General features: G+C 51.8%; 1 pseudogene; it reads right to left on the bottom strand.

The window, feature by feature from the left end:
• Window positions 1-12,510: 12,510 nt before the first annotated feature.
• Window positions 12,511-13,534, bottom strand: LOC129465482 (cell division cycle protein 27 homolog; annotated as a pseudogene).
• Window positions 13,535-16,156: the final 2,622 nt, after the last annotated feature.

Below are 16,156 nucleotides of genomic sequence, written 5' to 3'. Positions count from 1 at the left end.
CCCCCAAAGCAACCAACCAATCCAAGAAAATAAAACATGTCCGCTGGTTTTCCCGCATTGGGGGCCCTGACCCCATGTTCTAGCCGGGCCTAAGCACTCTCCACCCCACCCCGGCCTGCTCAAAGGGGCCCTGTCTACCTGAGCAGAGCCTCCCTCTCCAAGGCTCTGTCACTCTCGCTCTACAGCTCCCTCACTCTCTCCCTTTCTCTACTTCCCCCTCCACCTCACGCTCTTCAGTCACGCTCTCTCTTTCCCTCTTTCCCTCTCTCTCTCTCTCTCCTCCCACACTCTCTGGGTCTCTCTCTCCCTCTGGTTCTATCTCTCCATTCCTCCCTCCCTTGCTCTCCTTCTGTAGCAGGAGGAGCCGCAGACGAAACCCCTCAGACACCGAGTTGTAGAAGGAAGGGCTTTATTCAGCTGGGATTATGAGTAGACTCACGTCTCCAAAAAACGAACTCCCTGACTGAGTAATTCCTGTCCCTCTTAAGGGCTTACAACTCCAAGGGGGTCTGCGTGAGAGGGTCGTGATCCATTGAGGAAGCAGAGGGTACTGACTGGGGGCTGCATGGAGCAGTAATTAGATCAGAACAAAACAGGACAGGGATTTTCACAGTGCTTTTCTATACAATGTCTGTAATCTATACATAACATAACCGATTAGGTCAGGGGTAGATCTTTAACTACCAGGCCCAGAGTGTGGCACCGGGCTATCTGCCTGTGGATTTCATTTCTGCCTTTTAGATTTTACTAAAAGGGGTGCACCCATGTGTGTCTGTTTGGGAATGGGTTTGCTCGTGATTGTGGTGGGGTGTGTCTGGATGTCCGTCAGTACCTTTGTCCTGGGATCAGGTTGCCGACTCTATTGCCAGCGCATGGGTGTCTCAGTTGCTGTGATAGTCTCAGTATGCAGAAATTGGGCATAAGACAATATGAGGGGTGGTCTCCTCCCTTACTTCAAGCTATCTTTGTCTGTGTCTTTGTGTGTCCATGTGTGTGTGCCCGTGTGTGTCTCCGTGTGTGTCCGTGTGTGTGCCCATGCACGTGCTCCATGTGTATCTGTGTGTGTGTCGAAGTGGGTTTGCTCATGGTGGTGATGGGGTGTGTCTGGGTGTCGCATCAGCCCTCTCTCCCGGGATCAGGCTGCCGGGGCTCTAATGCCAGCTCAGGGCAAAGCAGGGCCTTGGCCAATGGGGCGGGTCCTCATTGGGACAAGCGACAATGGTGTGGGTGTTGTGAGAAAAAGGGCCCACGGGGCTGAGCCAGCTGTTTGGCCCTGGGCAGCCCTGACGGCTCTGGGTATGTGGGGCAAGAGGGGGACTTGCAGGAGGGGCGGGGAGGGATCCAAAACAATTTTTCCGCGGCAAGGCGGAGGACTGGAGGGGATCCCAGGACCGTTGGCCCTGGGCCCTGACGCCTCAGAGCACACCCCATCCTGAGCGGGCCCGATGTGTTGGGAGCTTGGGAGCTCCCAAGCGAGGGAAGGCCTGGAGCATCTGCGAAAAGGGAGGCCGCCTGGTGTGCCTGGAGCCTGAGCAGGGGACTGAGGCCTGTGGCTCTCCCGCGCTGCAGCAGGGCGGCGGTCCGGCATGTGGTCTGGCCGCAGGCGAGGAGGGTGGCTCTGGGAGGCTGGCGGAAGGTGCAGCGCGGCGGCCAGCGGTGCTGGGGCCTTGATGGGGAGAGCAGTCCGGCAGCGTGGGAGCTGCTCTGGGGCCCCGGATCTGAGGCCCGCAGCCCCAGGGTGGCGGTGACGCCTGGAGTCGAGCAGGCGTGACTGGGACGGGCTCTTGTGGCAGCCAGGCGCCACTGCCAGACTTTATGGCCACACCACCCTGAACGCACGGGATCTCGACTGATCTTGGAAGCTAAGCAGAGTCGGGCCTGGCTAGTACTTGGGATGCGAGACCCCCTGGGAATACTGGGTGCTGAAGGCTTTTGGCTCCCCGCTCCCTCCCTCTTTCCCCCTTTTGTCGCTGTGCTTCCCAACCTCCCCCTGACTCTACTCCTACTTCAACGCATGGGCTGCTTTCCACCGGGGAAGGACATTGCCTTCGTCAGCCACCAGGAAAACAGTCCCTGTGCACTTGGATTTTCATTGCCACCGACTTCGTGTAAAATCCAGTCTCAGGGACACGAGAGAGACCCAGGTCCTGTGCCCTGTGAGCATGCTCGGCGTTATGGCTCCCGCCAGATGGACAGGCTCACTCTACAAATCTCAGAGCCTACCGCATCAAGAAGACAGAAAGGACCAAACAAAGGAAGTACCCTACGAAACGCACCCCTAAAGTAGCCAACCAATCCAAGAGTAAACACGTCTCAGGGCTCAATACTCTCGCTTGGAAGGCCCTGCCCCCCGTTCTGGCCCAGCCCAAGCACCCTCCACCCCACCCCCGCCTGCTCAAAGGGGCCGTCTACCAGAGCAGAGCCTCCCTCTCCAAGGCTTAATCTCACTCGCTCTCCAGCTCCCTCACCCTCTCTCTCTCTCCTTCCCCCTCCACCTCTCACTCTTCTGTCACTTCTCTCCCCACTCTTTCTGTCTCTGTGTCTCTTTCTCACCCTTTGTTTCTATCTCTCCATCCCTGTCTCCCTTGCTGTCCTTCAAGCTGTGTGTTTGTGTGTGTGTCCGTGCATGTCCGTGTCCGTGTCCGTGTGCATGTGTGCCGGTGCCCGTGAGCGCGCCGTGTGTATCTGTGTGTGCGGGGGGGTGGGTTTGCTCGTGGTGGTGGTGGGGTGTGTCTGGGTGTCCATCAGCCCCTCTTTCCTGGGATCAGGCTTCCAGGGCTGTAGTGCCAGCCCGGGACAAAGCAGGGCCTTCCTGCCCAGTTGGCCACGGGCCGGGTCTTCCTCGGGACAAGCGACAATGGTGTAGGCGTTGTGAGAAAAAGGGCCCGCGGGGCTGGGCCGGCTGCTCGCCCCTGGGCAGCCCTGGCTTCTCTGGGTGTGTGGGGCAAGAGGGGGCCTTGCAGGAGGGGCGGGGAGGAATCCAAAATAAATTTTCCGCGGCAAGGCGGAGGACCAGAGGGGATCCCAGGATTGTGGGCCCTGGGCCCTGACGCCTGGGGGCACACCCCTTCCTGAGCAGGCCCCAAGTGTTGGAAGCTCCGGAGCTGGAGAACCAGGGGAAGGCCTGGAGCATCAGCTAAAGGGAGGCCTCCTGGAGAGTCCAGAGCCCTGGCAGGGGATGGAGGCCTCTGGCGCTCTGTGGTCCCGTGCGTGGTCTGGCCTCCGGTGACAGCGGGACACTCTGGGAGGTCGGCGGAAAGCGCAGCGCAGCGACTGGTGGTGCTTGGGCGTATAGAGGGGGAGAGCAGCCCGGCCGCGGGCAAGTGGTTCCAGGGTGCCTGATCCCAGCCTCGCGGCCCGGGGTTGGTGGTGATGCCTGGAATCAGGCGGGCATAGCTGGACCAGGCTCTTGGACCAGCCAGGCGCCACTGCCATTGTCTACAGCCATACCCCTCTGAACACGAGAGAAACCCAAGCCACGGCCCGTGGGCACCCTCGGCGCCACTGCTCCCGCCAAAGAGACTGGTGCACTCGACAACTTTCAGGGCCCACAGCACCAAGAGGACAGGGAGGAGCCAGCAAAAGAATGACGCTACGAAACGCACCCCCAAAGCAACCAACCAATCCAAGTAAAATATGTCTCAGGGCTCCCCTGGTTTTCCCATGGGTGGCCCTGCCCCCCTCTTCTAGCCCGGCCCAGGCACCCTCTACACTACCCTGGCCAAAGGGGCCCCTGTCTACCAGAGCAGAGCCTCCCTCTCCAAGGCTCTGTTGCTCTCCCTCTCTAGCTCCCTCACCCTCTCCCTTTCTCTACTTCCCTCTCTACCTTGCCCTCTCTCTCTCTCTCTCTCTTCTCTCGCAATTTCCCCAGTCTCTCTCTGTCTCTCTCTCTATAGCTGTTTCTCTCTCTCTTTCCATTTCTATCTTTCCATCCCTCTGCCCCTTGCTCTTCTTCAAGCTCTCTGTGTCTTTGTGTGTCTGTGTGGGTGCTTGTGTTCCCGCGCGTGCACCCATGTGTGTCTGTGTGTTTGGGAGTGGGTTTGCTAGTGATTGTGGTGGGGTGTGTCTGGTGTTCTTCCCTCCCTCCCCAGGTTTTTTCCTCCCTTTCTCCCTCCCTCCCTCTTTCTCTCCCTTCCAGGGTCCCTCAGTCCATCCATCTTTTCCTAGCTCCATCCTTCCATCCCACTCTGTCTCTGTTCCTGTCCTAATCACTGCCTGCCTTCCCTCTTGCCTGGAAAGGGCAGCACCCCGCTTTGCGCGAGGTCTCGGGTCTACATTTAGTTGCAAGGCGCTCCATGCTGCTGGCGGGGAGGCTAGCGGGACACGGGTTGGCAAGTGATGGTGAGCGAAGAGGCAGAGGAGTCCAGCCACGGAAAGGAGAAAAGGCCTGGCTTCTGCCCGGGCCCGGTGTTTCACGGACTGTGGTCTCCTCCAACCCGACTGAAGAACACGAGGGGAAAAGCGATGAGAGCTATGCCTGGGCTGGTTAGAAAACCTAGGCTGCTGCCTGCAAACCCGCGTGTGAGCAGTAGACAGCCCACCTCCCTGTACCTGGGCGGGCCCTGGGATCCCCGGGATGCTCAGGAAAGAATGACAGCCCTCCTCTGTGTGGAGTCTCTCGCCGGACCTGGAACTCAGGGATCCTAGACAGGTAAGCTGGAAGGGAAGACACGTCTCTCCATACCGAGTCAGAGGTTCACCGCGAAAGAGAGGCGGCCGCCCTGCCCCCACCTCGCCCCACCCCGCTCCAACCTGCTCCTCCAGCAGAGCCTGGTGTCCTTCCTGTCTGAGGAGTGGTTCCAGTGGAGCGGGCTCTTCCACGTCCTTCAGCTCCCCCAGTGGCGCCGGATCTAGGAAAGGTTGTGACATTTGCTGAAACTCTGGGGTCCACAGGAACTCATCTAACAGCCTGGAGGTGAGTGCAGACGAGCGCCCCAGCTCCTGGAGCGGTGGGGAGGGCGCCTGGATGGCTTGCATCTGTGCTTGACGCGGAGGCCCCCGGGGTCGCAAGCTTCGGAGGTGGAGGTGCCCCTTCTTCGGGTTCCCACGCCGACCCGGCGACCTGGGGCCCCAGCCCCACCACGGACTGCCCTGGGATGTGGGTGGCGCAAGTCTCTCTCTCTCTCTCTGTCTCTCTCCCTCCCTGTCTGTCTCTCTCTCTCTCTGTCTCTGTCTCTCTCTCTTTCTGTTTCTCTCTATCTCTCCCTGTCCATCTCTGTCTTTCTATGTCTGTCTCTTTCTCTGTCAGTCTGTCAGACGCCCCGTGCCGGGGAGGACCCTGCCCCTTCCATGAAAGTGACAACCGCGTGCTTAGGTGCTTCGAGGGGCCGAGAGGAATCTGGACAGACGGGCCTTGCTGGGCTTCCCCACTCGGTGTATTATTTCGGGAGGTCGAGGCCGGGTCCCCCCTTGGATGCGAGGGGCATTTTCAGACTTTTCTCTCTGTCACGTGTGGCGTCCGTACTTCTCATATTTCCCTGATAAGCTCCTCGACTTAAAAATAAACAGTTAAGGCCGGGCATGGTGGCTCACGTCTGTCATCCCAGCAGTTTGGGAGGCCGAGGCGGGTGGATCATCTGAGGTTGGGAGTTCGAGACCAGCCTTGCCAACAGGGCGAAACCCCGTCTCTACTAAAAATACAAAACTGAGTCTGGAGCGGTGGGGCAGGCACCTGTGATGCCAGCTACTCGGGAGGCTGAGGCGGAAGAATTGCTTGAACCTGGGAGGCGGAGGCTGCAGTGAGCCGAGATCGCGCCACTGCACTACAGCCCAGGCTGCAGTGAGTGAGACTCTGTCTCTAAATAAATAAATAAATAAATAAATAAATTCTCTTCCGTGCTGACTGACACTTGCAGGCATCCGTTGTCTTCGGGCATCACTTAGCGGCCACTGTTATGGAAAGTCGATGTGACACGGAGGGAGGTCTCGCCGACTTCACCGAGCCTGGGGCAACTGGTTTCTCTGTCTCCCTTCTGGAGGCCCCTCCCTCTCTCCCTCGTTGCCTAGGGAACCTCCGCCCTGGCAGAGGCCCTATTGTTCTTTGATCAGCGCTTTAGTTTTCTTTGTGTTTTGGTTTCTTTCGTGCGCATAGACTCTTCGACTTGGGCTTTAGTTTAATTTTCAAGTCGCCCCCGGCTCCCCCCACTACCCACGTCCCGTTACCTTCATTTAGTGAGTCAGTTAGGTGGGTTCCCCCCAAGACCCCCACCCCCCGCCTCCCAACACCCTGCTTGGAAACCTTCCAGATCCACCCCGGTGTGCTTCGGTCTTCTCTCCCCTTCCCCCACCCCTTGCCAGCGATCTCATGCTTGCCAGGCTGACATTTGCATCGTTGAGGCGTCAGGCCTCACTCAGTGGCCACGGTTTTTGAAGATGGGGTCGGCACGGTCCCACTTCCCCAGAGGCAGCTTGGGCCGATGGCGTAGCCCTTGACCCGCATGGGCAAGCTGGCGGGTCTGCAGTTGTGGGGTTTTTCTCCCGCTCCCCTCCTCAGGCCTCCCTCCCTGGGAAAGTGTCACCTTGGCTGGGTCTCAATTACCTTTTATCATGATGTTTTAGTTTCTCCTCCCTCCCTCCCTCCCTCCCTCTGGCCAGCATAGTTTCACAATGGGAACGGCGTCACAGCTCTAGTCTGGGCCTTCTTAGTATTTGCCCAAAATAGAAACGCTTTCTGAAAACTAATACTTTGCTCACTTAAGATTTCCAGGGACGGTGGGGGGAGGGGGGACAGATAGCATTAGGAGATACACCTAATGCTAAATGACGAGTTAATGGGTGCAGCACACCAACATGGCACATGGATACATATGTAACAAACCCGCACATTGTGCACATGTACCCTAAAACTTAAAGTACAAAAAAAAGAAAAAAAAAAAAAAAGATTTCTGGGGACGGTGCCTTGGCCCGTGTTTGTTGGCTTGTTTTGTTTTGTTCGTGTTTTTCCTTTTTCGTATGTATTTCTTTTCAGGTGAAGTAGAAATCCCCAGTTTTCAGGAAGATGTATATTTTCCCCAAGACATGTTAGCTGCTGTTTTCTCCTGTTGTTAACTAAAGCTTTTCTGCATCTCTCCACGTGTAGTGAAAGCCGGTTGATGTTTACTATACTTCATAACATCTTATTTTCTAGAAATCCATAAGCTGCTGCTCCTGTTGCTGTTGCTGTTGTTGTAGTTGTCGTTGTTGTTGCTGTTGCTGTTGTTGTTGTTCTTGTTGTTGTTTTCAAAGTACACCCCCGGCCACAGTTTATGGGATCAAAAGCATTATAAAATATGTGTAATTATTTCTAGAGCACGCCCTTCCTCCCCCTCTCTCTGTCTCTCTGTCTGTCTCTGTCTCTCTCTTTCTCTGTCTTCTCTCTCTCTCTCTCTGCCTGTCTGTTTCTCTCTCTCTGCCTGTCTCTCTCACTGTGTCTGTCTTCCGTCTTACTCCCTCTCTCTGCCTGTCTGTTTGTCTGTCGGTCTGTCTCTCTCTCTCTCTCCCTGTCTGTTTCTCTCTGTCTCTGTCTCTCTCTCTTTCTGTTTCTCTCTGTCCGTCTCTGTCTTTCTCTGTCTGTCTGTCTCCCTCTTTCTTTCTCTCTGTCTCTCTCTCTGCCTGTCTCTCTCACTGGGTCTGTCTTCTGTCTCTCTCTCTCTCTGCCTGTCTCTCTCACTGTGTCTGTCTTCCGTCTTACTCCCTCTCTCTGCCTGTCTGTTTGTCTGTCGGTCTGTCTCTGTCTCTCTTTCTGTTTCTCTCTGTCCGTCTCTGTCCGTTTCTGTCTTTCTCTGTCTGTCTGTCTCTTTCTTTCTCTCTGTCTCTCTCTCTGCCTGTCTCTCTCACTGTGTCTGTCTTCTGTCTTACTCTTTCTCTGCCTGCCTCTCTCTCTGTCTCTCTTTCTGTCTGTTTCTCCCTGTCTCTCTCTGTCCGTCTCTGTCTTTCTCTGTCTGTTTCTTTATCTGTCTGTCTTTCTCTTTTTTTCTCTCTGTCTCTGTCTCTCTCTGTCTGTCTCTCTCACTGTGTCTGTCTTCTTTCTTATTCTCTTTCTCTGCCTGTCTGTGTGTCGGTCGGTCTCTCTCTCTCTCTCCCTTTCTGTCTATTTGTCTCTCTCTCTCTGCCCGTTTCTCTCTCTGTCTCTTTCTCTCTGTCTCTCTGTCTCTGCCTGTCTCTCTCTCTCTGTGTCTGTCTTGTGTCTTACTGTCTTTCTCTGCCTGTCTGTCTGTCTCTCTCTCTCTCTCCCTGTCTGTCTGTTTCTCTCTCTCTCTTTGTCTGTGTCTCTCTCTTTCTCTCTCTTGCTGTCTGTCTTTCTTTCTCTCTCTGTCTCTTTTTTCTCTCTGTCTCTCTGTCTGTCTCTGTCTCTCTCCCTCTCTCTCTCTCCCTCTGTGTGTATCTGCCTCCATCTTACTCTCTTTCTCTGCCTGTCTGTCATCCTGTCTGTCTGTCTCTCACTCTATCTGTCTCTCTCCCTTCCTGTCTCCCTGTTTCTCTCTCTTTCTGTTTCTCTCTGTCTCTGTCCATCTCTATCTTTCTCTGTCTCTCTCTGTCTTTCTCTCTTTGTGTATCTTTGTCTCTCTGTCTGTCTCTGTCTCTCACTCTGTCTTTCTCTCTTTGTGTATCTTTTTCTCTCTCTGTCTGTCTCTGTCTCTCTCTCTCTCGCTTGCTCGCTCGCTCTCTGGCTCTTGCTATCTCCCGCCCTCTCTTTCTTTGCAAAATAAGCTCAAGTACATCTAATCTAATCCATTACCAAGGCCTGAATTCTTAACATCAGACATCCCAGATTCGATCTCCCTACAGAATGCTGTACAGAACTGGCGAGTTGATTTCTGGACTTGGATACCTCATAGATACTACATATGAATAAAGATCCAACCCTAAAATCTGGGGTTGCTTCTCCTTCGACAGTCTCGAAAAATCATGGCTCTGTTCACCTAGGATGCTGGGAGGGTTTTCTCAGTGTGCATCTGCCCGTGTCCTAAATGACCTGTGACCGAGCCCTGTCCCTTCTGTCTCAAATATGTATCTGCAAACACTTCTCTCCATTTCCACAACTACCCACGGCCCCTTGTGGAACCACTGGCTCTTTGAAAACAATCCCAGAAGTGATTTTGGATTTTTGGCTGGAGGCCTAAGCCTGCTGAGAACTTTCCTGCCCAGGATTCTGTGTGAACAAAAGTGCCTCTGCTGGGAGCTGGGATCCTCGGGACCGTGCTTGCTAGCGCTGGATGAGTCTCTGGAAGGACGCACAGGACTCTGCAAAGCTGACCTGTCCCACCGAGGTCAAATGGATACCAATGCATTGGCCCAAGGCCTCCAACGTACATCACCATCACCAACTGTCACCGTCAGCATCCTTGTGAGCCTCCCCAAGGCCCCGACTCTGGGGAGACTCCTGGGAGCCCGGCCTTGGTTGGCTAAAGTCCAGAGGGATGGTGACTTCCACCCACAAGGTCCCCAGTGAACTGCGAAGATGTGGAGCATAGGTCAGAGAGGGGACGGGGGGGGAGACGTCCTGACAGACGAGGAGTTCCCTAGGCTCTGGCCGCCCCACCCACCTCCCACGTCCCGGGCACCCGCGGGACACCACCGCTTTATCCCCTCCTCTGTCCACAGCCACCCCCACCACACCCCACAACCCACGCACACACGCTGGAGGTTACAAAACCACACGGCGTGAATAGAGCCCAGCGGAGCGAGAGCCCATTTCACGAGGCGGGGGGGTGCGGGTTGTGGGGTCTGTAGAGAGCCCGATTCTCCCTCTTGGGTGGCTACAGACTAGAAATGAATATCACTTCTTGGGTGGAGGGGCTTCCTTCGGCCATCACCGTTTGCGGGACTATCTCTCAAACCCTCCCTTGAGGCCACAAAATAGATTCCACCCCACCCCTCGACGTTTCCCTCGGGTGGTGCTGGATATATCCTGTCAAGAGACCTGAGCCCGACACGTTGAGTTAAACACCTTCATTGGCTTTGCGTGTTTGTTTCTTTCGGAGATGGAATCTTGCTCTGTCGCCCAGGCTGGAGTGCATTGGCGTGACCACAGCTCACTGGAACCTCTGCCTCTGGGGTTCAAGTGATTCTCCTGCCTCAGCGCCACCATGCCCAGCTCATTTTTTTATTTTTAATAGGCACGGGGTTTCACCCTGTTTCATTGGTTTTCACTGGAGATTCTAGATTCGAGCCACACCTCATGTCGTGCCACAGAAAAACTTCTGTTTTTTTTTTGAAAGCACAACATATCTGCTTTATTTGAGTGGCTTCGTATATCATTATAGTTGTGTTATAGATGAAGAAAAGGTATTAAACACTGTGCTAATGATAGTGAAAGTGAAAACAAAAGAAAGGTTATCTATTTTTTAGTTAAAATAAAGTTGCTCAGAATTTAGAGCTACCTAAATGCGTCAGCATTAAAACTCTTCCTAGGAAAAGCTTGCCAATCTGAATAATCCTCCTTTAAAGACAATTTTTGATAGGGTTAAGTTTTTTAAGAATGCTACTCCTGCAAAATAGCTGAACAGACAATACACATTTACAGAAAACAACACGAGGATCAACCAGACTTGGGAAAAAATCAAAAACAACACAAGTCTGATGAAGAACTGAGTTCTTAAAATATGACGGAGAACATAGCTATCAGAAGAGAAGGCAGTTTGGCAAGTTGATTGTTACATTGGTCAGCAATAGCTAGCACTATGTTTTTGGCCATCTTTCAGGCAATGTAACTACTACAGCAAAATGAGATATAATCCATTAAACAACATATTCACAAATCAAAAAATGTTTTAGTAATAGAATGCTTCAGACTTAGAAGCAAATCAAATGATACAACTCCACTGCGGTAATACTTAACCCCAAAGATAACCGTATCTGACAAAAAAAACTACCACCGAGTTATGGCTTCAGAATTATTGTTTCTCTTGATATTTATTTATGTATTTTTTTAATTTTTTTTTCTTCAGATGGCGTCTCGCTCTGTCGCCCAGGCTGGAGTGCAATGGGGTGATCTCGGCTCACTGCCACCTCCACCTCCCGGGTTCAAGCGATTCTCCTGCCTCATCCTCCCGCGTAGCTGGGACTACAGGCACCCTCCACCACGCCCACCTAAGTTTTATACTTTTAATACAGACGGGATTCCACCATGTTGGCCAGGATGGTCTCGATCTCTTGACCTTGTGACCCGCCCGCCTCGGCCTCCGAAAGTGCCGGGTTGGCGGCAGGCATGAGCGACCACGTCCGGCCTTCTCTTGATGTGTAAACTATTCCTTTTTTTTTTTTTTGAGACGGAGTCTCGCTCTGTCGCCCAGGCTGGAGTGCAGTGGCGTGATCTCGGCTCACTGCAAGCTCCGCCTCCCGGGTTCACGCCATTCTCCTGCCTCAGCCTCCCGAGTAGCTGGGACTACAGGCGCCCGCCAACACGCCCGGCTAATTTTTTGTATTTTTAGTAGAGACGGGGTTTCACCGTGTTAGCCAGGATGGTCTGGATCTCCTGACCTCATGATCTGCCCGCCTCGGCCTCCCAAAGTGCTGTGATTACAGGCTTGAGCCACCGCACCCGGCCACCTGATGTGTAAACTATTAAGTCAGTCCAGAAAAATACAACAAATGTCAGCAGTAAGTATGGTGTTGAGGCACAAGTAGGACCAAACGTTTTCATATCTTATTCAGTTGATAACAATATGAATTACTAGTCAGTAATTTCCGATGTGTCTACTTATACACAAGTACAAAACAGTAAAACAGAGATACTGCTAAATAAAAGGGTACACTAACTTTTTTTTCTTTTTGGGACGGAGTCTCACTCTGTCGCCCAGGCTGGAGTGCAGTGGCGCAAGCTCGGCTCACTGCAAGCTCCACCTCCGGGGTTCACGCCATTCTCCTGCCTCAGCCTCTCCGAGTAGCTGGGACTACAGGCGCCCACCAACACGCCTGGCTAATTTTTTGTATTTTTATTAGAGACGGGGTTTCACTGTGGTCTCGATCTCCTGACCTCATGATCCGCCCACCTCGGCCTCCCAAAGTGCTGGGATGACAAGCATGAGCCACCGCGCCCGGCCTAGGGTACACCAACTTCTTAATAGTAACTCCATAAACTGGAACACTGTCAAAAAGCAGCAACTAGTGAATTGTTGCAATATTTTTTTCTATTATCTGATAAGTGGATTATGCTATTCCTTTCCAATTTCCCAAGCACTTTTTGTCCCCATCACCATTTCGGTGTTCAAAGAAAAAGTAACAGATCAGGTAACAAAACTAAAGAAACACACACACAAACGAAAGACAACTACAGTATCTGCAAAAGTTTGGTAGAAGACTGAAACTGTTGAGTATAAGGATCTGGTATTCTATTATCATGAGTTAATTTAAGAGTTTGTTAAAGACATACATTTCATAATAGAGCATTTCAGTTAGACGTTATTGACCAGTAGGTACCATCCCTAAGTATTTGTAACCAAATTCATGGCAATAAAGAGCTATCTAACAAGAAAAATTAGCGAGTACCGGCACCATCAATAAGAGTTTGTCTTTACACTTCATTACCACTTACCATGCATTACAATGTCTAGGATGGACTCCGATAGCATTTCGAAAACAAGCTAATGCTTTGTCCGATTCTACAGTGAAGACAAACTCCCGCCCTAATACAGTAGAGGCCTAAGCATGATTTGGATCCACTTCGATAGCTCTCTGGAAGAATTTAATTGCCATATCGTGTTCCCGTTGCAAGCGGAAACAGTTCCCTGCAGCACGCCAGGCCTCTGGCTGGCGAATTTTTATCCATGTCTGTCAAGTCTTTTGACAGAACTGAAAAGAGCAACATCTTTTTGAGGATGCCAAAGTGTTGCGGAGTAGATCTCCATGCCTTCGACCCTATAATTCTCAATCCTTCTAACCTCTGAGAAGATTCTTTCAGCTTGTATGGACTCTGAAAGCTCAAAATAGGCCCTTCCAATTTGGCACAGTACCCAACCAGTATCGTAGTGGTGAGAAGGTAGATGGCTCAAAATATTGATAGCTTGTTTGCAGTGGTAAGAACACAAAGCTAAATAACCTTTCACCCTTTCACGAAGAAGGCCCATCAAGCCTTCTGCTGCTGCTTTTTGTAGATTAAAAGCCTAAATCTGAGGTGTGATTGTGGATATTTTCCCTTCTGAAATGATGGAAGAGTCCAATTTTGTCATTTCCAGGCTGCCATTGACGTGAGGTTGAGTTATTCCTCCTTCGTTAGTTTTACTTTTTGTTTTTCTGTTTGGGATTTTAGGTGGACACTTCATTTTTAATTTTTTTCCTATTCTCCTTGGTTGTGGTGCTGTCACTAGTCAAGAGTCGTGAATTTCTTTGAGGCAGTGCATTTAGGGGAGATGCCACAGTGGGGCTCGATACCTGAGGTGTTGCCCTTGTTTGTGGACCAGAACTTTGTGTTTTTGCAAGAATTGGAGTTACCTCTCGGCTGTTGCCACTCTGTGAGAAGACAGACTGTGCTCCAGTTTGGCCGATTCTGGCAACAGGCTTTTTTGAAGGGGCTCCGGTGGATGGCACGTCAATGACAGAAGGTGTCTAATACTAGTGTAGTTTTGTAAACAGGTTCCATCTCCCGGACTTGGGGTTTCTAATGACAAACTCCCAACACTTGGAGTTAACAGACTAAGAGCTGCTGGTCGTCCTGATAAACTTCGACCAGTTTTTGGTTTATTTTGAACCTGTGTAGATAATATGGAAGTTCCTGTTCCCAGTGGGACAGTATCAGGTGAAATGACAGCTGAATCAATAGAAGACACTGGGGAATCTGTATTCAAGGAGTACTTTGAATTGGAAGATTCTAAATTCAATCTGTTTAATTCAATTGTGTCCTGGGGTGTTTCCGTAAGAAGGGTCTCAGGCTGTCTGTGACATAAACTATGACGAGGTACTTGTGTGGTGCAACAGTTGGACAGACAGTTGCTAAAGTTCTGTAAAGATGTGAATTTAAATGTTTGGTCAGGATCTGGCTTTTCACCTATTTCACAGAATGATTCAAAGGGATACCAGAGGAAAGGCTTTAACCTAAGGCCCTTTTGGTAACACTCTGATGCTTTGGCAAGCGGATCTGTCTTACGATATACATGTCCCAACAATGAGAGAGTAAAGCAAGCTGAACCACCAAACTCAATAACATATGAGTAACAATACCATCATGCCTTTTCTGTTTATTAAACACTCCACCGGATAAGATTCATTCTCCTTCTGCAAGCTTGCTGAGATCAACACAACATTTTGCAAGCAGGTATTTGCATTGCGGTGTAGCACAACTGTGTCCTTTCAAGAGTCTATATGCTTTATAGGCCTTTCCTGAGCGGTAAGAACAGGTCTCCAGTAAAAACAAGGCTTCTTCTGAGTGTACTTCTGCATAACGGCGTTCTGCGAGGAAAACCGCATCTCGGTAAGCATAGTGGTTTAGTGCTTGCCATATAGCTGCCTGGACAGGTTCCTGCAGCACCGTCATCCTCGAAGCTCAGGCCCACTTACTTTCTGCAGTGCCTGAGGCACACCCCCGGCCCCCCTCGTAGCGGCTTCGGGGCCTGCCAGCCCCGGCTCATTTAAAGTCACCAGCGACAGTTACCAGGGGATGGGGTAGGCCAAGCAAGAATGACTTCTTTATCCTGTGGACTCTGGAGAGCCCGGCCCCTTGTGACCCATTGTAAACCGAGAGTCACCTCATGTTTGGAAACACGGGGTGTCCATGTTTCCGCTCCCAAGTTTGGTGGAGGGATGTGGCATGTACAACGAAGGACTCTCTTCCTTCTGATTCGGTCTGCACAGTGGGGTCTAGGGCTGGAGCTCTCTCTGTGCGGACGGCTGATTCCCTCTACCTTGGGTTCCATTGGGCCCCACCCTGGAACACGGGCCTTGGCAGATTCTGGCCCTTCCTGGCTCTTAAGTCGCTGTCAGAAACCCCATCTCTGGCTCGGATGCCCCGAATGACTGTGGCTCTCACCTCTCTGGAAACATTGGAAATCTCTCCTCTACGTGTGGCCACATAAAACCACAGGAGCTCGGGACACACGTGCTTTGGGAAGAGAATGCTGAGAGTCTCTTGCAGACTCTCTCTTGACTTGAGTCCTTCATGGGTGTGTGGTTAAGACGCAGTGAGACCAGATGTATTAACTCGGGCCGGGTGCTGGTGGCTCACACCTGTAACCCCAACACTTTGGGAGGTCGAGGCCATAGGATCCCTTGAGGAATCGCCTAACCCTGGGGAGGTTGAGGCTGCAGCGAGTGAACCATAATGGTGTCACTGCACTCTAGTCTGGGCAAAAGACAATGAGGCCCTGTCACAGGCAGGCAGGCAGGCAGACAGACAACAGCTGTATTATGTTCTTCTCAGGGTAGGAAGCAAAAATAACAGAATACAGCACTTAATTTTTTTTGGGGGGGGGATGGAGTTTCAGTCTTGGTGCCCATGCCGGAGTGCAATGGCACCATCTCAGCTCGCAGCAACCTCCACCTCCCGTGTTCAAGTGATTCTCCTGCCTCAGCCTCCTGAGTAGCTGGGATTACAGGCATGGGCCACCACACCTGGCTGATTTTGTATTGTTAGTAGAGACGGCATTTCTCCATGTGGGTCAGGCTGGTCTCAAACTGGCGACCCCAGTTGATCTGCCCGCCTCAGCCTCCCAAAGTGCTGGGATGACAGGCGTGAGCCATCGCACCCGGCCGGCTACATTTTTTTTTTTTTTTTTTTTTTTTTTAGTTTTCAAATTTAATCCATGTATTTATTGACATTTATTTATTTATTTATTTATTTATTTACTTATTTTCGAGACAGACTCTCACTCTGTTGCCCAGGCTGGAGTACAGCAGCACGATCTCGGCTCACTGCAAGCTCTGCCTCCTGGGTTCACGACCTTCTCCTGCCTCAGCCTCTCAAGTAGCTGGGACTACAGGCGCCCGCCACCACGCCTGAGTAACTTTTTGTATTTTGAGTAAAGACGGGGTTTCACTGCGGTAGCCAGGATGGTCTCGATCTCCTGACCCCGTAATCCGTCCATCTCGGCCTCCCAAAGTGCTGGGATGAGAGGCGTGAGCCACCGCCCCCAGCCTATTTATCTATTTATTAACTTGGAGTCCAGGTTATGAAACCAGTTAGTTTTTGTGTTTTTTTTAGAGACGAGGTTTCACCATGTTGCCAAGGCTTGGATCGAGGGATCCA

The sequence above is a fragment of the Symphalangus syndactylus genome, chromosome 17, assembly GCF_028878055.3.
Source record: "Symphalangus syndactylus isolate Jambi chromosome 17, NHGRI_mSymSyn1-v2.1_pri, whole genome shotgun sequence".
In the NCBI taxonomy this organism is placed as follows: Eukaryota; Metazoa; Chordata; class Mammalia; order Primates; family Hylobatidae; genus Symphalangus; species Symphalangus syndactylus.
The sequence above is the reverse complement of the archived record's forward strand: the minus strand, read 5'-3'. Positions and strand labels throughout refer to the sequence as shown.